Below are 24,639 nucleotides of genomic sequence, written 5' to 3' on the forward strand. Positions count from 1 at the left end.
ATTATTGTTGTTCTGTTGTCGAGAAGAAACTTTCAAGAAAGCATTTTGTTGGCCAGTGTATACCATGTGTATCCTGTACATAGGACTAATACAACTTGAGACTCCTGTGAAACGATGTAGCGACAAGTAGACCTACGCCTGGTGGAGATAGGGACATATGTTATACATTTCTGTTGCTCTTCTGTACCTCTGTACACAGCACTTCTATATGAAATAAAAAGCTGTAGGGGGTGCTACTACTTCTTACTTAACCCACAGGGTTGAAAAGCTAGGGTTGTGTTTCGGAGGACACACAGCTCTCGACCTTCGCCTCTCCTGAGTCTGTACGGGAGTTGCAGCGATGGCACAAGACTGTAACTACCAATTGGATATCACGAAATTGGGGAGAAAAGGGGTAAAAAAAAAAAAACCTGTCATTTTGCTCCCATGCTGAACGTTAGATACACTATCAGCATTTTCTGTGTTTGAGTTTTTGTGTTTCTACATGATTGGACTTGTAAAACACTACCGCTATGCAGGATTCTGTATTTTCACTCAGCGAATATGACAGACACAAGGGATCTATTGAGTTAAAGGAAGCTTGGGTGGTGCTGCCAAGACGAACATATGATGTAAGACCTCAGTGATGTTTCCACGATGCTGCAGGATGTACATTTCTGAAGCATTACCTTTAGGTCTTGTAGATATGTAAAGAGCAGCGTAATTAAAGAATCAGCAAATGTATCACGATAATGCATAGTCTACGATGAATAATACATCTATAAACTCGTTATCTTATAGGAGGTATTTTGATTCCATGTCAATATATTTTTATACTGTGGTTGATAGTATGTGTAACCATTGACCAACAACAATACATTGAAAAAACAACTATTGCATATTTCTGTCAAGTTGAAGTAACTAAACTTCCATTGCTTAGCATCATTCATTTTGTTCCAACATCCAGCTCTTGTTCCAAACTTTTGAACATTACATATAAACTTGATTTGTCTTAATTATGGTTTGATTAACTTTTGCTCCTCTTCAGGTCTGTGTCTGTGCTGGGTTGACAGAATAGGCTAATGACTGCCTGTAGGTGGGACAAAGACCGTATAACAGGGTAATCTAAGGGAAGGGCTCGTAATACTTGGCTATTGGATTAGCAGGCCCTCTGGTGGTCTAAAGAGATTCACATTTTCCCAAACGGCAACTAAGTTTCCTTTTCATTGTGCAAGTGCAGTACTTGAGGGAGTCTCAAGTTGATCTAGTTTTTAATTGAGTTCACATTTTGGCACTTTAAAATAATTGAAATAATCTTGTTGTGGCTTTAATATAACCCTGAGGTTAGTTCTGATTGGACTCCTATTCTCACTATCTATCTTCTAAATATAGACTTCATATTTTATTATTATTTATTCATACTAATTCATCTGTTTGTTTTCCTATTTAGATAAGCATACGGATTTAAGACGTGTCAAAGTGACCCTGTAAACATTCACAATGAGACTAATCCCATGCCATTCTACACATAGCCACTGGATGGTGGTCAAAACAAATAAACGCCTTGTCTGATCTGAAGTTGAACGTTTTGAACTGAGACAGAGACAACACTTTGTAAGAAGTCTTTGCAATTTTGATCCAATTGGAGGAGAAGGTCAGTCAAGGAACCTTGGATCTTCTCCTCTAATGCATTTTGAGAAAGAGGGCAGGGGAGAATATGCAAGGTATTAAGGAAAGACGATTGAAAAAGAGCCCAGTTCTCCATCACCTGAGTGGCCGCAAGCTGTTACATCCTAATTTGACCTTGCTTCACACACCTTCACCTGTACAAAGACCCCAGTCTGTGATGGCCCCAGTACCTCTATCACCCAGCCACCCTTCCTGCTGCTTGGCCTTTTGGAGGAGAGATGTACAGAATCATCAAACCAGCTGGAGCTTCTGACTAATGCCTGCTTAGGGAGAGCAGGGGGTCTGCTACTCTGCTGCTGCTCCCTCACACATCAAATGTCACAGGAAGTAGTCCAAACACCATGCTGCCTCCCCTCCTCTGTGCATCCGCACGCTCCCAGCCTGGAAGTGGAGCCCTGTGTGAGTGTGTGTGTGTATGGGTGCGCGTGCGTGTGTGTGTTTGAAATGTGGATGGATGATCCGCTGGCTGTCATGCATCATTTCATATCAAGAGATTAATTGGACTTAAATCATGAATTTTCCAGTACTTCTATCCGTGGGTTGTTCACTCTCTTGCTAATTGAGAATTACAAAGTATAAATGAACCAGATGGATGCATAAAGGATCTACACCACTACAGTACTAAAATTATGTTCAATCATTTTGGGTGCCAACCATAAAATTACACTTGTACATGTCCTGACAACAATCACTGTGCAATTCTCATTCAAGGTTCTCCCTCTGTCAAATTCAATTGACGTCAGAATGATAGCAATGAAAGCATTTTCTGTTTCCTTAGTGATACATAGAAATATATATGTATTTTCTGGTCACAATTCCCCTTCCGCTTGAGATAGGGATGTACTGTCATGCCAACCACAGATTCAACTACTTGATAGACAGAAAGTTACACCTATAACTAGTGCCTAGAGTTTTTCCTGATCAGGTAACATGGTCAGGAAAAAACATCAGGCCTTAATTATGATGAAAACTATAACACTATGAACATAAAACATATACTATGAAATGTAGAGTTAATTTTATTCTGCACTTTTTAGGGCATTTTAATGTTGCTATTCTTTGTGTGGGAAATCTGGATGTGTGTAATTGCTAGAATCAACTTGGGCAGAGATTAAATGGTATGAAATTAACAGCTGAGCCCCAACCAGAACAGAAGCTACTGTTTATCAAAGCCCGGTTCTGTTAACGACAGTAAGTTCCGTTTGGGTGAGTGAGAATCAATGACACAAGCCTTTTTTTTACCCTCAATTATGCAAACAAAACAACATAATATTGTCCCGAGAGTTGCATAATCTACATTTTAAAAAATCCTTACATTAAAGTTTTACATAATGAATGAAGAGAGCTGACAGTTTATTATCACCTGATATTACACTAAAAGAATGTGGGGTCCAACAAGGGTTCTTCTAAGATACTAAAAGTTCCATGAAGAACCTTGGGGTTCTTGGCACTGAAAAATGCACCCGAAAGGTTCTTCCAAGAACCCCAAAGGGGGTGGGGTTCATCGAGGAACCTCCTTAGTTGGTGGGGGTTCTTGCAGGAACCTAACTGCCCAACTTAAACATTTGGATTTGAGATGACAGCAGGAGCAGGCAGATAAAAATGTAAAGATCTCCTCAAGGTAAGGTTTCTCCCTTGTTTGATCTAAATGTATATTGTTTTATGATTATGCCATCTATTTTTTTTTATTTCTTTGTAGAAATGGTAGTGTTGTTTGACTTTTTGTCCATTTTCTAAAACAGAAAATGGACACAATTCAATGGATATCAATCAACAAAGAGGTAAGAATATGTTAAAGGCTGCAGCTCCATTGGGTGCAGATGACTGAACTTTTGTGTGTGTCTGAGTCTGCAGGTATACTGACCAGTAGGCAGACAAAGGTATGTACAATTGGTATTGGTATGTTGTGCAGATCACATGTATCATCTACAGTTCATTTTGGTTTCTCTAAACCGTTACAAGACTCAGTCACAGCAGCATCCCTTACCTCTTCAATGAAAATCCCAGAGACGTCTACATTATGGACAAGGGATGTGTATAAAAAACATGATCAAAAGTGAAAAGTTGTTTTTCATTCACATTTACCACAGAAACCAAGGTATGAAAACTGCCATGTGCACGTAAAAAAAAAATCTGTATAATTGCTTTTTTTGGGATTCACACACTTCACCCTCCCACAATCTGAATAAATGCTCATGGCTGTAGTGACAGATTCAGATTTGTGACAGCAGTGGGGTTCCTGTTCCTCTAGTCTACTGGGTGGTGTTGACTGTCCACCAACAGTCTCAACTTGTTTTAACACTTTTTCTTTATTAGATTGCTATTGAGTCAGTGATGCTTTTGGCCGTGCCCCATCAGACCCACTATATATAGCATTTTACTGTGTGTATGATGTGGGTTATGGAGCTATATTTGATTACTTTTACATGATCATTACCTCATCCTTTGTTTTTCAGCCTTTTCAGGCTTCTTATAATGGGAGACGTCGCGTGCCGGGAAGATGGGTGACGCTCTTTCGCTTTAAAATAAAACCTACAACTCCGCCCACTGGTACTCAGTCGATTGATTTTCTCTCCCGGTGTTCATAGGCAAGGCTTGCATTAACCTCAGAAGACTCTAACCTTGGAATATTTACTGAGAAAACGAAGTTAAACTGATACACACTTCAATGCAGCATAAACCCACGAGGTTGAATTTAGTAGAATAACTCTGGGTTGAATGGTTTTCCTTTATTGTGACAGGACACATTTCCTTTTGACAACATTTGGTGGCCACCCACCTCAACACGTTTGACGCAGACAGCAGCCCATTTGTCGCGTGGTGTGAGGACAGTTGGTCTGAGGACTTCGTAAAATATTCCTACAACTTCACATGGGAGAAAAAGCCTGAAATAATTGATAAAGGTAAGTGTTGTCATATCCAAGCAGTTGAAGTAAGTGGGTGCCATGTCATGGTATCAAAGTAGTTTTTTGTTGAAAAGGAACACTCAGCAGGAGTTGTTGCATTTTTATTTCTGTAAATGTAGTAACTTCAGAAGCTCACATGTATGGCACGCTTAATCATGAAATATTAATTAATTCACACCTCGAATTAACCTAATAGGCTACAAAGGAGACGCCCGTGTATGCGAGACAGCCTATGGTTGGAAAACCCTAACTGCATTGGGAGAAAATAGACTATATTTAACTAAGGATGTATTATTTATATATTTATAGGCTACACACCACCTCAGACAACCAGCCTATACAGGCATTTTCATCTGTCCAATTTACAGACAAATAAATCTGGCATTAATGGCAGTAAATTAAACTATTCTTGAACATGCAGGTTTGTTTCACTTCCAGATGTATGAAGCAGCAGTAAAACATAGTCAAAGGGGGGCTGTTATTCTAATGCACATACCCTAATTCACATGCATCTCTGAATTGTGGTATGGCATCGGCGGCCCTCCCATTTGGGCGTTGGGGCGGCGCTCCACTTGTAATTGCAACCCCCCTAGATCTGGTAGGACAAAAAAGCAAGAATGTGGTTTATTGTTTCCCCCCCCCCATGTTGTTCATCAGGTTCGAATGTAGCTATGTGACAGGGCGACATGTTGTGTGGACTACAACTGTATTAAACCGGGTGTATCACAAAGCATGATAAAATGAATTAGGCAGCTACAGTAATTTTGAGAAGCAGAAATATTTGTTTGGCTTATTTTATAACTTTTTTATTTTGAATAATTAACCAGTCGATCTACCATTGATAAGCGGCTAGCTAGTTGGTAGCTTGCTAGCTCCCATGCCAATTTCATGTCTTTTAAAACTAATTTCATGTCTTTCAAAACTAATATCTGACTAACTCTGACATTTTGAAGTTATTTCAAAATGAAAGTTAACTGGCTAGTGCATCATGCTTTGTGACATTGTTAACTAGTTAGATGTGTGTTCACTTATTGCATTTGCATGGTTGTTGCGTTCTACCTAGTGCACTCGTTTGCTGGCTGCTCGTTCTAAATAGTATAATCTAATCTGTTCAAAACAGTGGCAGAATGTGCTGCAGTGAGCGTTTGGTTTTTGACAAGCAAAAGTGAAATGGGTGTATTTATGCTGTTCAAATGCACAGATTTCTTTGAGAAGATATATAAAGCAACTACGAGTAGTTCAAAAACTTGGCATCATATTTCTGTCCTGCTGCTTTGTTGACAACTCCAACCACTTCGTGCCCTGAGTATTCAGCCAATCAGCGGCCTTCACTGATGTATGGCGAATTTCAAAAGGCATAAAAACAAACTGCAGATATGTACACAGAGGAAATCATAAATAAGTTTGTGTGAACCTGCCAGTACTAAGTGGAAAAAGCAGATTTTTTTTTTTAAAAGGTTTGCTATTAAAAAAATACATATATTTATTATTATTTCACCTTTATTTAACCAGGTAGGCCAGTTGAGAACAAGTTGCCATTTACAACTGCGACCTGGCCAAGATAAAAGCAAAGCAGTGCTACACAAACAACACAGAGTTATACATGGAATAAACAAACTATATACAGTGTGTGCAAATGAGGTAAGATTAGGGAGGTAAGGCAATAAATAGGCCGTACTGGCGAATTAATTACAATTTAGCAATTAAACACTGGAGTGAGAGATGTGCAAGTAGAGAACCTGGGGTTCAATGGAACAAAAAAACAACATGGTGATGAGGTAGTTGGATGGGCTATTTACAGATGGGCTATTTACAGATGGGCTATTTACAGATGGGCTATTTACAGGTGCAATGATCTGTGAGCTGCTCTGACAGCTGATGCTTAAAGTTAGTGAGGGAGGTATGAGTCTCCAGCTTCAGTGATTAAAAAAAAAAAAAAAAATGTTTTATTATAATTTTCTTTTTTGCAATTCGTTCCAGTCATTGGCAGCAGAGAACTGGAAGGAAAGGCAGCCAAAGGAAGAATTTGCTTTGGGGGTGACCAGTGAAATATACCTGCTGGAGCGCGTGCTACGGGTGGGTGCTGCTATGGTGACCAGTGAGCTGAGAATAGGCGGGGCTTTACCTACCAACGACTTATAGATGACCTGGAGCCAGTGGGTTTGGCGACGAATATGAAGCAAGGGCCAGCCAACGAGAGCATACAGGTCGCAGTGGTGGGTAGTATATGGGGCTTTGGTGACAAAACGGATGGAACTGTGATAGACTGCATCCAATTTGCTGAGTAGAGTGTTGGAGGATATTTTGTAAATGACATCGCCGAAGTCAAGGATTGGTAGGATAGTCAGTTTTATGAGGGTATGTTTGGCAGCATGAGTGAAGGATGCTTTGTTGCGAAATAGGAAGCCGATTCTAGATAGAATTTTAGATTGGAGATGCTTAATGTGAGTCTGGAAGGAGAGTTTACAGTCTAACCAGACACCTAGAATATGTGGACAACTACAAATACCTAAAGTCAGAACTGTCCAGAGTAGTGATGCTGGATAAGCGGGCAGGTGCGGGCAGCGATCGGTTGATGAGCATGCATTTAGTTTTACTTGCATTTAAGAGCAGTTGGAGGCCACAGAAGGAGAGTTGTATGGCATTGAAGCTCATCTGGAGGTTAGTTAACACAATGTCCAAAGAAAGGCCAGAAGTATACAGAATGGTGTCATCTGCTATCTATGCTCTGTCAAAAATGCTATCAACTTTGACTGACCTGTGTTGAGGCAATGCATTTTACTTTGGCATCAAAAACCTGAGTGGTGAGTGTCAATCTCTCTACACTCTGATGTAGACAGACTAGATGTCTTGTATTATTGGTGAGTGTGAACTTAAAAACATCAGTCATAGATATTGGTGTCTAAATGCTGAAATTTGACATTTTTTATGGAGAACTCTGCATTATTGCAGCAGTCTGGCTAGGACAGGCACAGGAAAATGGACTAGAACATTCCATGGAATGCACTTGTGTCCTCAACAGTTATTCTTATTATGTGTTTCATGTGTACACACCAAACACTGATTGGGGTACCCACAGCCTACTCCTTGACTAGAGGTTGAGTCAGTTTCACTGTTAACCTATTTATAAATGGCTCATAATACAAATGTTAAGATGACATGAAATGTTATGTGATGGACTCTATCTGGAACCTTTTCTTAGACTGTTTATGTATTTTGAGCATAAGCTGTGTCCATTTGCACTGGTGCGGTTCTCAACATTTCTTTGTCTAAGAATATCATGCAGCCCATCTTGCTTGCTTAATTGCTCTTGGGGGCATAAACTGCCGGAGGAATGTTTATTCCCATAAATGGTGCCATCGTTTTTTTAATAGCCAGTGTGTGTTCCTTGAGAAAGGCAACAGTCAAGATCTGCTGTTGGTCTTACATCTATAATAAGAGCTTCTATCACTAAGGCTGCATGTAAACTGCATGTTTAGCAGTCGAGATGAGATGGCAGTGTGGTATTATCCTAATTAACATGTGGGAGCGGAAGATGGTGAGCAAGCCTATTATTACAGCCTGTCCCGTGGGAGTTAAGCCCTCCACCACCTACCCTCTCTCTGACACCCTACCTCCAGTAAAGACACACCCTCTTTCTGACCCCCCCCCCATGTATCCTGGTGTGATGAGTAGGCCTAATGTAAGGACGGGGTCACTGCATGCCTAACCACACCCCTTTAGCACTACCACTGGAGGACAATAATGTGATATGGGGGCGTCAGTACCACTGCTAGACTGGGGATTTGAAATTCTCACCTTATGTATAGTACTTTCAATGACTTCTATCTTTGGTTTTTGTATAAAGGCAAACAGCCTGTCTTAAGGCATCCACACGCTTCCCAAACGAAACCGTTCGGAAGAGTTCATGCATATACAGTTAAAGTCGGAAATGTATATACACTTAGGTTGGAGTCATTAACTTGTTTTTCAACCACTCCACAAATTTCTTGTTAACAAACTATAGTTTTGGCAAGTCGGTTAGGACATCTACTTTGTGCATGACAAGTAATTTTTCCAACAATTGTTTACAGACAGATTATTTCACTTATAATTCACAATCACAATTCCAGTGGGTCAGAAGTTTACATACACTAAGTTGACTGTGCAATTAAACTGCTTGGAAAATTCCAGAAAATGATGTCATGGCTTTAGAAGCTTCTGATAGGCTAATTGACATAATTTGAATCAATTGGAATTGTACCTGTTGATGTATTTCAAGGTCTACCTTCAAACTCAGTGCCTCTTTGCTTGACATCATGGGAAAATGAAAAGGAATCAGCCAAAACTTCAGACAAAAATTGTAGACCTCCACAAGTCTGGTTCATCCTTGGGAGCAATTTCCAAATGCCTGAAGGTACCACGTTCATCTGTACAAACAATAGTACGCATGTATAAACACCATGGGACAACGCAGCCGTCATACCACTCAGGAAAGAGATGTGTTCTGTCTCCTAGAGATGAACATACTTTGGTGCGAGAACAGCATATCAATCCCAGAATAACTGGACAATGACCCCAAGCATTCTTCCAAAGTTGTGGCAAAATGTCTTAACCTCTAGTGACACCCCATCCCGTGAACGGGACCGTTATCATCATCTGACACTAATTAGCATAACGCAACGGACATAAATCTTCAGAACTGAAAAAGTGTGTGCGAGTAAGGAAGCCAACAAACCTGACTCCGTTACACCAGCTCTGTCAGGAGGAATGGGCCAAAATTCACCCAACATATTGTGGGAAGCTTGTGGAAGGCTACCTGAAACGTTTGACCCAAGTTAAACAATTTAAAAGCAATGCTACCAAATACTAATTGAGTGTATGTAAACTTCTGACCCACTGGGAATGTGATGAAAAAAAAGAAAAGCTGAAAATAAATAATTCTCTCTCCTATTATTCTGACATTTCACGTTCTTAAAATAAATTGGTGATCTGACTGACCTAAGACAAAACATTTTTACTAGGATTAAATGTCAGGAATTGTGAAAAACTGAGTTTTTTTGGGGGGGGCTGTTCAGGCACTTTTTTCTCGAGGCAAGCTGGTCTATGCCCCTTCGTCAGTGATCGGTCAACAGTAGGGATTCTTCAATAAAGTATTTGCTGCTGATGACTAGTTTTCATGCACATTTTTTTTTCTTGAGAAATACTGCACTAAGCATCTTATATGTAAAATTTCTCAACTAAGATCTCCTTGGCAAGAACTGCAAAATTAATCAAATCAAATGTTATTTGTCACGTGCCAAATACAGGTGTAGACCTTACTGAGAAATGCTTACTCAGAAGCCCTTAACCAACAATGCAGTTCAAGAAATAGAGTTAAGAAAATATTTACAAAATAAACTAAAGTAAAAAATAACAGAATAACGAGGCTATATACAGGGGGTACCGGTACCGAGTCAATGTGCGCGGATATTGTCACGACTTCTACCGAAGTCGATACCTCTCCTTGTTCAGGCGGTGGTCGACGTCGCCGGTCTTCTAGCAATCGCCGATCCATTTGTTTTGTCTCATTTTTCCACACGCCTGCTTCTCATTTCCCTCATTATGTGTTGTGTATTTAACCTTCTGTTTCCCCCCATGTCTTTGTGTGGTATTGTTTATCTGTTTCATGTATGCACACGTATGTCTGGTTGCGCTGGGTTATGTCAACCCGTATTGTATTTCGTGTTTTCGTTGTGTACTTTTGGTTCGCTGAAATAAAAGGCTCTGTTTGCTACATACTATCTGCTCTCCTGCGCCTGACTCCCTTGCAGCCATTTACACATACCTGACAGAATACCACACCCATTATGGAGTCAGCAGGAGCAGGTACCTATGGTAGCGGAGTTGAGGAGCGCGTCCAGGAGCACACAGCGTTGATTCACCATCTCGGCACCGCCATAGACCGCGTCGTTCAGACGATGGATCGCTGGGAGAGACAGGGAGGTCCTCCAGTACCTCCCCCAGCACAACAGGGGTCTTCACTACTCCTGTACCCGGTCTCACCCTTCCTGGAGAGTATGATGTGACGGCGGCACGGTGCCAGGGCTTCCTGCTACAGCTGGATCTCTACCTGAGCACCGTTTATCCAGCTCCCTCGGGAAGGGAGAGTGTGTCCGCCCTCATCTCGTACCTCTCAGGGTGAGCTCTGGAGTGGGCCAACGCCGTGTGGGGAGAAGGAGATGCGGCGTTGGATGACTACACGGAATTCACCTGCCGCTTCCGGGCAGACTTTGACCACCCTCCCGAGGGTAGAGCGGTGGGTGAACGTCTGTTCCACCTGAGGAAGGGGACGAGGAGTGCCCAGGAGTTCTCACTGGAATTTCGGACCTTGACCGCCGGAGCGGTATGGAATGACAGGGCTCTCATCGACCACTACCGTTGCAGCCTGCGTAAGGATGTCCGTCAGGAGTTGGCCTGCAGGGATACCACTCTTACCTTCGACCAGCTGGTGGACATGTCCATTTGGCTGGATAACCTGCTGGTCACCCGCGGACTCTGTCGATTCCTTATCCCAGCACCACCGCTCTGGTGCCTGTGGAACTTGGAGGTGCTGCGCACAGGGAGACCGGAGGCGGGGCTTTCAGTGTACCATCTGTGGCTGCAGAGGTTTCCCGTTGTGCTGGGCCTACCCTGGTTAGTTTGTCATTACCCCACTGTTTCTTGGCCACAGAGGGCTCTCCCGGGGTGGTCGCGAGAGTGCTCAGGTAGTTGTTTAGGGATTTCCGTTGGTGCTACTACGGTGGATAGTCCAGACCAGGTCTCCACTGTGCGCATTCCCCCTGAATATGCCGATTTTGGCTCTCGCCTTCTCCAAATAGAAGGCGACTCAATTACCACCTCGTCGACGGGGCGTTTGTGCGATAGATCTCCTGGTAGGCGCTGCACTTCCCAGGAGTCATGTGTATCCCCTCTCAAAGGAGGAGACGGAGGCTATGGAAACATATGTCTCCGAATCCCTGTGTCAGGGATACATTCGGTACTCCCCTTCCCCCGCCTACTTGAGTTTATTTTCTGTGAAGGAGGGAGGTCTGCGCCCGTATATTGACTATCGGGGTCTGAATCAGATCACTGTGAGGTATAGCTACCGCTCATAGCCACAGCGATTGAGTCAATGCACGGGGCGCGCTTCTTCACCAAACTAGATCTCAGGAGAGCTTATAATCTGGTGCGTATCCGGGAGCGAGATGAGTGGAAGATTGCTTTCAGTACCACCTCTGGGCACTATGATGAATGCTACATCAGTCTCCCAAGCCTTTGTAGATGAGATTTTCAGGGACCTGCACAGGCAGGGTGTGGTGGTGTATATCGATGACATTCTAATATACTCCGCTACATGCGCTGAGCATGTGTCCCTGGTGTACAAGGTGCTTGGTCGACTTGGAGCATGACCTGTACACCAAGGCTGAGAAATGCCTGTTATTTCAACAGTCCGTCTCCTTCATGGGGTATCACATTTCCACATCAGGGGTGGAGATGGAGAGTGACCACATTGCAGCCGTGCATAATTGGCCGACTCCCACCACGGTAAAGGAGGTGCAGCGGTTCTTAGGGTTTGCCAACTACTACCGGAGATTTATCTGAGGTTTTGGTCAGGTAGCAGCTCCCATTACCTCACTGCTGAAGGGGGGCCCGGTGCGCTTGCAGTGGACAGCTGAGGCGGATAGTGCTTTTAGTCACCTGAGGGCTCTGTTTACCTCGGCTCTTGTGCTGGCTCATCCCTCTTTGGCGTTCATAGTGGAGGTGGATGCGTCCGATGCTGGGATAGGAGCTGTGCTCTCTCAGTGCTCGGGTACGCCACCGAAGTTTTAACCCCACGTTCTGTGTCGGCAGTTTTGTTGAGCAGGCATTTCAATGCCATTACTGATTGTATCACGTCTGCTGCATACACAGTAGATGAGCTTATTTCTCAAGTGAGTTGTTCAAATGGAGCTAGGAGTGTATTCATGTTCTCAAATGCCATTGAAATGGCAGCAGCGGTATGAGAACCAGCACATTCTTGAGCATGCAATACTGCTTTCCTCAGTATGAAATCCTCATCGATCCACTGTGCTGTCAGATTCGGCATGCTCGTGGGGCTGACATCGCTGGTCCAAATGTCAGTCGAAGCTAATAGCAGTGACGTCCATAGCAAGTAGCTCAGGGATATGCGTTTCAACAATACTTTAACTCCAGTAGGGCAACATCTGGAAAAATAGCGCGAGGCGCCAGCTGTACTGAAGCATGATGATTCCTTACTTGGATTTGTTACTGATTTGTGTTTTGATGTTCCAAACATTTTTCTCACCTATCTGCTGCAGAGGGACAAGAGAGAGCCATAAGAAAATGTTTGATCAGTCATGGAAATAAAAGTGCTGAAAACAAATTGGCTCCCTATTTTCTAAAGAAGATGGAGAAAAGGCTATGAAGGAAAAAATACTGGAGATTTGGTGCAGGTATAGCGAACTAGCGCAAAAATAATATTTGATATCGTCAATACAATATATTGTCAAAAATAATATCCTGACATGTATCTGTATAGATCCCCCCCCCCCCCCCCCCCCCATCGCTAATTGACATGTTTACTTAGTCTCCATAGAGACTCAAAGCAAGAGGCACCCAACGATGTCATATTTATACCCCCACGGTGAAAGGCAACACTAGTCTAACCATATGGTGAGTCAGAGCCAACAGTGTTCCTTCTCTTTGCGGACACAAATGTTTATCCTGTAAAACAAGCATGAAACAAACCTTCCAATGATTAAAAGAGTCAGTAGCGCCCCAGCTCTCTCTATATGGGAAAGAGATTTTCAAGGAGAAGGACTGCTTAACAGGCTGGGCTTGTCTGCCTGTCTGTCCCTGACTGTCTACCTCAACTCTGTGAGGAGAACGTCACCTGGCACAGATCAGTCCCCTGATAAAGGACATAGCTCTGTGTGATGCCAACAACCGACAGATGGCTACCGTACCGACCAACCATCTATTGCCCATCCATACAGATGGCACCTGCCTGGATACTGCCTGCGTCTACGTTCAGTACAGTAAAACACAGGCTGTACTGTAGAGCACACAATGAGTTAATGAGAATGCCGATAGTGTTTGTTCGTTCACACAACTCAACAATAGTTCCTCCTGTGTCTGCATGCCACAGAGGCCTTTGTCAGCAGTTTCCTTTCCAGGCCACTGTATCAGCACCTATGATTAGGAGCCAACACCAGAATTACTTTCACAGGCCTACGTCGACCTGCCGGACAGACTGGGAGGGAGAGCTGAGCCATTGTTTTAATACTGAGCAGGCAACACCAGCATGATACGGGGAACATTGTGTGAGGCAGACAGGACAAGGTTTGAGGAAGCGCCCCAGGTGGAAGTGTATGCAATATGAGATCGGCCAGTCAAAGCACTGTTTGTTCAGACAGAGGGCCTGGTTCTGTTGCTCCTTCATCTGAGAAGCTGCTTCAGCCAACAAACTAGAGGCAGTTAAAAGGGAAATATTTTTCTAGGGGTTATTTTTCATGTGGAGGTATAACCATGCCACTGAGATACAGCTCTACAGTCTTTGACAGAGGTTCTCTGCTGGCATAACCAAGGGCCTTTTTTGTTGTAAAAGAGCAGGAATCCATGTGATTTGTTAGGTAAGAATCCCCAGCTGTGTGGGGGAAAGGTCAAAATGAGAGGCGAATCGCCCCGTTGGGAAGAGCGTATCGGGAATTGTAAAGCGTTCTTACCAAACAGTAGGCCTACTGCGTCTGTCCTGGAGCAGCTGGGCAAATTGTTGCAATTACACATTACGAATTACTATATAATTCGCAGTTTTATCAAATGGTCCATAGCATAATTAATGAGCTCTCTCCATTCCACTATCTAGTATGTCCTGAGTATCCATAAATAAGTATAATTTCGGATTTAATTTCATCCCTAAAAATTCATGGTCCATAACAAGTCATTTTACAAAGACTATTACGTGGCTGAGTGATGAGAGTATTACTAAGTCTCCTTTAGTGCACTGTAATAGCTCTAACTATGTAGCCTCTGTATCTAAAAGTGTTCTAAAAACCAACCACACGGAACATCCCCTCACACAAACTGCTGCTACTGTAGTCATAAGTTTTCAAATACTTTCATAGCTTCTTGAGACTGCAAAAAAAGTATAGAAGACATACTTTCTTGATATGAAACTCAGGTGGAGAGGAGGGATCCCCAGATGGCCTACACCTGCTGTCAGTTTTGGTATAGTAGAGAAGCAGCAATAGAGGCAGGTGCCAGCCAGCCTTGCCCACAGGTCTGCAGGACAGTGTTAGAACACATCAGACTTGCTTCTGTTCTGCATGGAGATTGCCTGCCAGTATCGCATATTACACCAGGCCTGGTTGATGGTGAGGAAGGCCTCAGGTCTCAGACAAGCCTGCAGGCAGCAACATCCTCTAAAAGTCCTGAGGGTAATGATCATTAATGGAACGGTTCACCCATTTTGAATGTTATATTGTTTTTGTGCATCTCTGAGTGATGATCTATCGATTCCCTGGCTTAATTCATGTGTATCTGAGTTACTGGTGTTCAAGCAGGCAGAAATCCAGCAGGTATGACGTAGAACCGTGATGAAGTCAGTCCCACTACACTGGAAGTTAATAGGAATACGACTTTTAGATCACGGAAATGTCTATCATACATGTCAGATTTCAATACTGGCTGATCTCATAACTCTTGAGGATGTCTTTTCTCAAATGAGCCATTTATCATATTTTTGAGACATTCCTACCTCGAGGAAATGTGTAATTTAACGAAGGGTCTAGCACATTTTTCCTATTTGTCTGCCTCTTTAGGCCAGGGTGCATTGCATGGTGCAGTGTTGCCAACTCCTCAGTAAGGAAAGTAGCTATTGGCTATCCTAAAAGTCGTGAAATTGCGTCATCGCCTAATTTGCATAATTGGCCATGTGCATGTAATTGTGATGGACGCTGTAGGAGAGAGGAATAATGTCATGGGAGAGGCAAAAAGTGAGTTAAACACCCTAAATATGTTTAGAACTACAAATGAACTTTCTTCTGTCGATTTTCTTGTTGTTTTTTTTTGTCACAATTCCAACCCTCCTCCTTTTATCAGGGCTTGGGACCGGCAAAAGTGACCCGAAGTTACTTAGTTTTTTATTTTTTTATTTTATTTTTCTTAATTAGTTTTTGTTTTTAATCTCTCTGGGATTTGTGGGACGGTAGCGTCCCACCCCCCCCCCCCCCAACAGCCAGTGAACGTGCAGGATGCCAAATTCAAAACAAAATCTCATAACTAAAATTCCTCAAGCATACAAGAATTTTACACCATTTTAAAGATAATTCTCATTAATCCAGCCGCAATGTCTGATTTCAAAAGGCTTTACAGCGAAAGCACCACAAACGATTGTTAGGTCACCACCAAGTCATAGAAAAACAGCAATTTTTCCAGCCAAAGAGAGGAGTTACAAAAAGCAGAAATAGAGAGAAAATTAATCACTAACCTTTGATCTTCATCAGATGACACTCATAAGACTTCATGTTACACAATACATGTATGTTTTGTTCGATAAAGTGCATATTTATATCAAAAAAATCTAATTTTACATTGGTGCGTTACGTTCAGTAGTTCTAAAACATGCAGTGATTTTGCAGAGAGCCACATCAATTTACAGAAATACTCATCATAAATGTTGATGAAAATACAAGTGTTATACATGGAATTAGAAATATACTTCTCCTTAATGCAACCGCTGTCAGATTTCAAAAAAACTTTGCATAAAAAGCAAACCATGCAATAATCTAAGTACAGCGTTCAGACAACAAAGCAGCCAAAAAGATATCCGCCATATTGTGTAGTCAACATTAGTCAGAAATAGCATTATAAATATTCACTTACCTTTGATGATCTTCTTCAGAATCCACTCCCAGAATCCCTGTTCCACAATAAATGTTTGATTTGTTCGATGAAGTTCATAATTTATGTCCAAATAGGTTCTTTTGTTAGGGCGTTTGGTAAACAAATCCAAACGTCGGACGAAAAGTTCAAATAGTTCCATTGAAGCCCGTAGAAACTTGTCAAACTAAGTATAGAATCAATCTTTAGGATATTTTTATCATAAATCTTCAATAATGTTCCAACCGGAGAATTCCCATGTCTGTAGAAAAGCAATGGAACGAGAGCTAACTCTTTCGTGACCGTGCGTCACGAGCCTGTGGCACTCTGCCAGACACCTGGCTCAATCCCCTCTCATTCTCTCCCCCTTCATAGTAGAAGGCTGAAACAAAGTTCTAAAGACTGACATCTAGTGGAAGCCTTAGGAAGTGCAATATGACCCCATTTACACTGTATATTGGAATGGCAAAGAGTTGAAAAACTACAAACCTCAGATTTCCCACTTCCTGGTTGGATTCTTCTCAGCTTTTCACCTGCCATATGAGTTCTGTTATACTCACATACATCATTCAAACAGTTTTAGAAACTTCAGAGTGTTTTCTATCCAATACTACTAATAATATTCATATATTAGCATCTGGGACAGAGTATCAGGCAGTTTACTCTGGGAACCTTATTCATCCAAGCTACTCAATACTGCCCCCTGTCACCAAGAAGTTAACCTTATGGTCCACTTAGAAACCTACATCAAGTCACAGTAAAACTTGAACATTTTTACTATAATTAAAAAAAAAAAAAATTATCTGTATACAATCTAAATGGACCAAAAAAAGACGATAGAAAAAACTGTCAATTATGTTAACTAGTCGGGCCCTAATTCAGGTTAATAGTTTAAAAAAAATAAAAAAATTAGCCAGGGCTTGATCAGCCAGCGGCGGCTTCCCGTATGCGCGATTCATTTGCAGTCTGGATGTGGAGGAGTGAACATCTCCTGCTCTGACTGCAGCTGGGAGGGACTGCTACGCGAGGACTGGGCCGCCTGTGAGTTTTGGGACGGGGGGCCCACAGCAGCACCAGCTGCTCGTTGAGAAGAGTAAGAATGATACGTACTTTCACTTCAGAGTCTCCAATAACACCAGAAAAAGTTGCTAGATTTGTTGCTAGTCACTTTTTTGAAAATGTGCCGCTGAGGGGTCTGAATACTTACTAAATATAGCGACCAAGTCACTAAGTTGGCAACACCGGCATGGTGCCGTTGCTGGGGTATTATAGAAAGGAGATAGGAATCCAATGAATTAATGTAATGAAGGAATGTATAACGCTCCACCCAGCAGACTGTCGATCAATTGCGTTCATGTTATTATGCTGCGTCACGCGCTTGCTAAGCTAATCATCGCGCAATCCCTTCTCGATGTCGAGAAACTTGCCTATTTTCCTCAAGTACGCAATGTCACGATTCCAAAGCTATACGATACTAAAGGTAGCCAGTTAATTATCTCAAATCTCTGAAAATATTTGTAAATTTGTTGTACGTGTTGATGACATTTGGGTTGTTTGGTTTTTGAGCTGGCTCCCAATAGACTCCCATTCACTCCTTGAAGGAGAGTGCTCCTTGTCCCAGAATCGCCCATAATGCACCATGTGGCCCATTGACGCAATGTTTCCCATCTCCTCAAAAGTAAGGTGACCAGATTTCTGAAATTAAAACCGGGGATATTTCCAGTTCGGCGGTCAATATATCATTAAAATATCAAATGTTATTGTCTATGAAATAGAAAAGGAGGACAATTCCTGTTTCATGTATTTAGTCTAACAGGTACACTGTGATAGAGAAAACAACTATATTACAGAAACACTACAGACAAGACAGAACTGTCCAATCTGAACAGTGGTCCTGGTAGTCTGGGTAGAATAAGAGCAGAAGAGAACATGAGCAAAATTGAAAAAACAGACAATAGTATATGTGAAATACTTAGGATAAGAAATAAGATGATGATGAGATTGGTAACTACATAATATACTTATACCAACCTAATCTGTATATTTCTCAGAAGAATGTATCTGCTTCAGGATTGCTCTCTTTGGACAGCTTCTCCATGAACTCCTGGCAGGGGAGGTTTAAGTTTGTCTTCACAATAAGCATGGCCTTGATGGTAGGAACAGTGAACCTATTTCTTGCTGCTGTCCATATATCATTAATTTGGAAGAACACTCTCTCGACTGGTGCATTACTTCCAGGTAAGCACATGACAACAGATGCTAATCTAGCCAGGTTAGTGTGTGGGATGTCGTTCTCTTTGAAGTGGGTAACCACCGTGCTCAATCTCTGACTAAGCGGTGTCTCAGATGTTTTCCATTCTTCAAGCGATCCCCCCTTTAGGAACTCTTGCAGGCCAGTAACCTCGTCAAACAATGCATCCTCATTGATGGTCACATTGGGGAATTTTTCCTGCAGTGTGCCTGCTGCCTTCTGGATCTCTTCACGCTGAGGTTTGCCTTTTTAAAAGGAGACAATGTAAATATTTTAGATTATCTGTGTGCTTTCCCAATGCTTGCAAGTAGTTCACAGCCGTAGTGAAGAATGATTGGGATGTTTTGAGAGAACTCTCTTTAGACATGGCTCCATTTTCCTCTAGCTCTCTCAGAAGTCCTCTGACCAAAACTGGAATGAAGTTGTCATCACATCTTGCAGTCAATTTTGCCTCAATGTTTCACTGAATTGCAGCTGACTCCACAGCACAGCAGTCCTGGCATTCAAGCATCTTGATCATGTCACTGAATACAGTCAAGTTTCCATGGACAAAGACCAGCCAAAGTTCAGTCAGTGGATCTTCAAACATTGTTCGCAGGACAACAGGGCATTTTTCTTCAGAAAGAAAAAAGGATTTCAATGGCACATACCTTTTCAGCACTTTTTCTAGAGCAGGGAGCATGGACAGACAGCGAACATTGCTGTGTCCTAAAATGTTATGATACTCCTGGCCAACAAACTCACAAAAGCTCTTCAGTCTTTCTACTCTGACGGTGAAAATATGAAAATATCTTTGTGAGCAGGTACTCAACATCAAGGGGAATCATATCCTAAGCTGTTCTGGATGTGTTATGAATGATGTGGGCAGGAAACCTAAGCCAATCCCCTCCCGCTGCAAGGCATTTTTAACTTTGGTATGGACACTGACCCTCCCCAGCCTATTCAGTCCTCCAAAGTTGGTATTTGTGTTGTCGGCAGAGAGTGCCACGACTTTGTTTTGCAGATTACATTTTTGTATGACCACCAGGACCTCGGCTGCAATCTCCTCTGCTGTTTCTCTATTCAATTCAACAAAATCATGCAGTTTTGTTTTCAGATGTTGCCACCATATATCTTACAATATCTGACTACTATTGGCAGCAGCTTTACATGTCCATGATTGGACGCATCAATGGACAGGGACACAAATTCAACCTGGTCTATGTCCTGTGTTACCAAAAAGGTTGCCCATGGTGCTAACACGTTACTCACTATGGCTTCACATTTTGTCCTAGCACATGTAAACTTTGGCTCATAAAGCTTTCGTGTCAGTTGTGCTGTGCAATTCTTAGATCTGTAACTATGATTGTGTCACATAGTGTGGTATGCAAAGACCCTCCTGCACAGCTAAATCATATTCTTCTTGGGAAGGCTCTACCTTCTTGAAGAATGTGTGAGGGCATACCAACACGGGCAATCAGAGAGGCTTTATGCTTTTTTGTCTGTTGACGTTCTACCACTGCCGTTCCTGCCCCGCTGCCAAATGAAAAAGAGGAATTACAAAGGGTGCAGTTAACCATTCTATCGTCTTGACCTGAGCGTATAAATGGAAATTCTCATGTCATTAAAATGGCATTTCCATTTCTTGAAAGATCTATTGTACCTTATCTGTCTGCTCTTCTTCACTCTTCTTACTCACTTTTTCTTCTCCTCCAATCTTTCTCCACTTGTCTTCCTGCTCTTTTTTTCCTTTCCTTCTCTTTACCTTTCTTCCCACCTCACTCTTCCACACTCCTCGCTTCACTATTTTTACTCCCTTAACTTCTTTGGAACTGGGGGGCAGTATTGAGTAGCTTGGATAAAAAGGTGCCCAGAGTAAACTGCCTGGTACTCAGACCTAAAAGCTAGAATTTGGATAGAAAACACTCTGAAGTTCCTAAAACTGTTTGAATGATGTCTGAGTATAACATAACTCATATGGCAGGCAAAAACCTGAGAAAAATCCAACCAGGAAGTGGGAAATCTGAGGTTTGTAGTTTTTCAACTCTTTGCCATTCCAATATAGTGTCTATGGGGTCATATTGCACTTCCTAAGGCTTTCACTAATGTCAACAGTCTTTAGTACCTTGTTTGAGGATTCTACTGTGAAGGAGGGGGGAATGAGAGCTGATTGAGTCAGGTGTCTGGCAGAGTGACATGAGCTCAGTCTCGCACGCTCCCGTGAGAGTTGGCTGCGTTCCATTGCATTTCTACAGACAAAGGAATTCTCCGGTTGAAACATGTTTCTACGAACTGTAATATGACTTTTCGTATGAACTTTCGCCTGGACTTGCCCGCGCCTCCTGAGTTTGGATTTGTGTACTAAACGTGCAAACAAAAAGGAGGTATTTGAATCAAACATTTATTGTGGAACTGGGATTCCTGGGAGTGCATTATGATGAAGATCATCAAAGGTAAGTGAATATTTATAATGCTATTTCTGACTTCTGTTGACTCCACAACATGGCGGGTATCGGCATGGCTTGTTTTTGTGTCTGAGCGCCGGAATTAGATTATTGCATGGTTTGCTTTTTCCGTAAAGTTTTTTTGAAATATGACACAGCGGTTGCATTAAGGAGAAGTGGATCTAAAATTCCATGCATAACACTTGTATATTTTAGCAATGTTTATTATGAGTATTTCTGTAAATTGATGTGGCTCTCTGCAAAATCACCGGATGTTTTGGAACTACTGAACGTAACGCTCCAATGTAAACTGAGATTTTTGGATATAAATATGAACTTGATCGAACAAAACATACATGTATTGTGTAACATGAAGTCCTATGAGTGTCATCTGATGAAGATCATCAAAGGTTAGTGATTAATTTTATCTCAGTTTCTGCTTTTTTTGACTCCTCTCTTTGGCTGGAAAAATGGCTGTGTTTCGCTGTGACTAGGTGCTGACCTAACAATCGTTTGGTGTGCTTTCGTCATAAAGCCTTTTTGAAATCGGACACTGGCTGGATTTACAGCAAGTTTATCTTTAAAATGGTGTAAAATACTTGTATGTTTGAGGAATTTTAATTATGGGATTTCTGTTTTGAATTTGGCGCCCTGCAATTTCACTGGCTGTTGGCGAGGTGGGACGCTACCGTCCCACATATCCCAGGGAGGTTAATTTTTCCTTCTCCAATCTTTAATAATAAATAGTACACTATTAGATAAAATACTTTGGTTAACAGATTCCCATTGCTTGCCTTATTTTTGTATTTTATCAAAAAAAAATAGTTTGAAATAATAAATTGGCAGGCTCTGTAATATCTAACTTTCCTCCTCTCTTTCACTCTTCTTCCTATCCAGTCTTCTTCCTCTCCACTCTCTAACAGAAAACATTATGCTAATGTTATCCATGAAAATGTCAAAATATTTTTTTACACTACTTATGTCAAACCATTAAAATTGTAATCTACGAATAAATATTCTCATTGTGCATTAATTTAATATAATCATATTTTCAAATAGCCCTTCCACTGCATGTTTACATGTGAACGTTTTTTTAACCTAGCTACCACGACAGTAGCTGGCTAACCTAGCTAGATAGCTTAGTCGACAGGTTATGCTAGCTAACATTAGCTATTTAAAACCTTATAAAGCAGAGCATCTATATAGCGAGCAGCCACCTCTGCTGAACAAAACAAGCACAACGCTATTGAGACGTCAACCGGTAGGCTCTGCTGCTTGGTCTTACCACATAAAATATTATTTCTCTTTGCTGTCTGTTTTTAACGCACAGTTAAAAACGGGGACATTTCTGGGGACAGCTCCAGCCGGGGACAGGCCACCAAAAACGGGGAATGTCCCTGGAAAACGGGGACGTCTAGCCACTCTACTCAAAAGTCTATTTGCGTTGCAAATGTTAGACTCCTTTCTGAGGCACATCGATCTATAGGTTGAACATGGTGAGATTGTAGACTCCTAAATCAATAGTTAAGTTTGTTTAGCCTATTTTACAGCTAACTAGTTACATTACATGGTGATATTGTCTTTTGTATTATTGTGTGTAGGTATGTTTGTTTGCTAGCTAGCCAGAGAGCATTGCATTGTGGATTTTGTAGTCGACTTAAGCTGCAACAGATTTCCAGTGATTTTCCATGTTGCTGCCAACCTTATTATAATGCCAAAATGAAACATTTGCTCACAAATAATATTGTTCTCCCATATTAGTGTTATTTAAAACTGTAAATATTAAGGAATTGGTGGTTTTGGGTGTTCTAGCATGTGTTGCCTCATGGAATAATGAATGTGCTGCACTTTACTCTGGACAGTTAAACTATTGTGCGGGTGACTTGGAAACTGTACTACTCCACACCGCCACTTTTGCTTAATGGCAACCAACCGCTGCTGTTGTCTTTTGATTATAACCCCACTCATCAGGTCTCTAAGCACCATCCTGTTGGTTAGCGCTGCTCTCCTCCACTGTTTATGTGGTAGCCTTAATCACAGGCTTTCACCTCTGAGACGAGGCATCTGCAAACATACATTGTGCCCACATGATGACAGGCTCACTGTTACTGAGACTGCATGACTCAATGAAATGCATCACCACCTGACAGGTTGAAAGAGAGCTACTGCTTGTTGATGCTAGTCTGATTTAATTGGATGTTTGATCAAGGAGAACAAAACTGTTTGAAACCAAGTAGTGTGTGATTATGCAAAAGTCTGCCTTGTGTATCCAAGCAATATCTCCTTTACATGGTGTCTTCACATTTTTATCTTAATATGTAATCCTTTAAAATCTGTGGAACATAATTCTGGATTACAGCATATCTCCCTTGCCTGCCTATGTAAAATAAAAAATGTATGTATGTCAGCAGCAATATAAATGAGGACACCTGTTGTAACTGATACTTTGGTGCCCCAGCAGGTGATGCCTCCCTCTAACTCCCCAAGGAGAAGGCTATATTTACCTAAATCTATTTTCATCTGATCAATCACCTTCTCCTCGGGCTCTGATTCCAGATGCACACTGGATGCAGTATAACCCAGTATTACCAACCGTCTGACTCGGCTCATTTCCCCCTGCCTGTGTCCTGCCTGCGACAGATCACATCTCTCCTTGGCCCATGAGAGGAGACGGGGTCTGTGCACTTCCTCTGAGATATCCTTTTTCTCTAATGAAAAAATGAGAGGATCCTTTTATGGCATCTGACCCAGTTCTACTGTACCCCTCCTGGCTTCTGGTGCTCCTTTAGGATGCCTATGCTGACCTGTCCTGGCAGGTTTCCGGTGCTCCTTCATGATTCCAATGAGCTGGGTGACAGCTGTTCCTTTATTTATTCAATGTACTAATTTTAATTTAAATGAATGACCCCTTGTCACCCCCCCATCATTCTCTGTAATACCAAAGCGTTATTAGACGTCCATTAGATGTTAGATTACCAGTGACCCATTTTTCAGAATGATGAATGTGGCTTAGTCTCAGCCTCGCCTTTCATGCCGTACAGCATCTCTGTTGAGAATTTAGAGCTGGGGAAATTCAGTGCTTACAAATGTTGGATCTGTTAATGAGGCAAACCGCAGTGACTGTAAATCTTAAGAAATTAAGATTTTTCTTCATTGCTTGCTTCAGTGTTATTATGGGCAAGGGAAAACTGTGACGTTTCCTGTGCCTTCTGGCAAAAAGACAATGACTTTTTTAGATTATCTTTCCTTCATGTCTCACTTGCTGTTACAGTGAATGTACCAACATATCATTCCACAACTATCTCGCAGTCTGTCTCCTCCTCACCGGATGCCTGCCTATGACGGTGACACTTGAAAACTGATTGTGCATTTTATAGTCCATTTGTGGAATTCACACTCGTTGATCTACGGTTGGCCTATTCCCTTTTTAAACTTTTAGCTGAAAAAAGATCTGTTGGGATTATTTTACTTTGAATATCTTTAATTTGCAGGATTTTGCTTATATAATATC

At 41.9% G+C, this 24,639-nt stretch overlaps 1 protein-coding gene across 4 annotated transcripts in view; it reads left to right on the forward strand.

Moving 5' to 3' along the window:
* Positions 1-3,883: 3,883 nt before the first annotated feature.
* Positions 3,884-24,639, forward strand: part of LOC110504078 (glycerophosphodiester phosphodiesterase 2) — a 104,989-nt gene continuing 84,233 nt past the window's right edge. For 2 of the 4 annotated variants that reach the window (XR_005039309.2, XM_036961226.2), the window contains exon 1: positions 3,884-4,571. The gene's annotated coding sequence lies outside the window, so the exon portion shown is untranslated. The remainder of the gene's footprint in view (positions 4,572-24,639) is intronic. The other 2 variants (XR_016491407.1, XM_090218799.1) reach the window with 1 other exon arrangement.

Source organism: Oncorhynchus mykiss, chromosome 24, assembly GCF_057628025.1.
Source record: "Oncorhynchus mykiss isolate SJ-2025 chromosome 24, ASM5762802v1, whole genome shotgun sequence".
Classification (NCBI taxonomy): Eukaryota; Metazoa; Chordata; class Actinopteri; order Salmoniformes; family Salmonidae; genus Oncorhynchus; species Oncorhynchus mykiss.